Below are 976 nucleotides of genomic sequence, written 5' to 3'. Positions count from 1 at the left end.
ATATATATATATATATATATATATATATATACATACACACACACACGTGCAAATAGAGAGAAAGACTGAGAATATTCAGACAATGAACATTCATGTATAAATATATAGATATTTATATATTAACGGAGCAGGTTTACACAGAGTACAAAGACACAAAAAAGTAAGGGGAGAATGTATCGTATCACAGGTCCGACAGCTGTTTCTCGGGCCTCGAAATTACGTAATAATGTTGGCGATGTAATTCGCACAAAGATACTAATTTCTCCACCCTGAAGATGTAGGCCGGATTTACTGTAATGTTTATATGCATTCACTATATTCTGTATATTCTTGACTTTGCACAGAAACCCAAGCTGAACTTCAAACTTATTCAACTTATAAGTTTGCAAGTGCCTCCACCACTTCTAAATTTCTTCCACATCAGACGTATAGCAACATTCTCAATACGATTGGGTGCTGAGAAGTTCCTGGTATTGGGTAAAAGAAAATACAAGAAGGTTTTATTCATCATATTCTCCTCTCAGATTCACAAAATTATTGCAGTAGTCCTTCTGTTTTTCTAAGCCCTATAAAAGAACTCGGACGGCTGTGACTCCAGCCAGGCCTTTTGCGATAACCTTAAAGCCAGGAACTTTTCAGTACCTCCTAGTACAATCGAGCACGTGTTTCTGCCAAATAAGTGCCTTAGAGCCTTTTGATATAGTAGTTTTGCGCATTTAATCGATTTACGAGGGGGTGCTGAAAAGTTCTTGGCTTTGAGTACAAGAAAATACTATAGGATCGATTAATTATGATCTTATTCAACATATTTCCCTCTCGGGTTCACACATCTATTGCAGTGGTCCTTCAATTTTTCTAAGTCCTGTAAAAGAACTCAGAAAGTCGGGCCTCCAACCTGGCCTTTCACGACACCCTTAAGGCTAGAAACTCTTCAGCACCCCGTCGTATATGTTGCTCTACCCCAAGAACAGCCCTG

This window comes from Octopus bimaculoides, chromosome 2 (assembly GCF_001194135.2).
Source record: "Octopus bimaculoides isolate UCB-OBI-ISO-001 chromosome 2, ASM119413v2, whole genome shotgun sequence".
Lineage (NCBI taxonomy): Eukaryota > Metazoa > Mollusca > Cephalopoda > Octopoda > Octopodidae > Octopus > Octopus bimaculoides.
Note: the sequence above shows the minus strand (reverse complement) of the source record.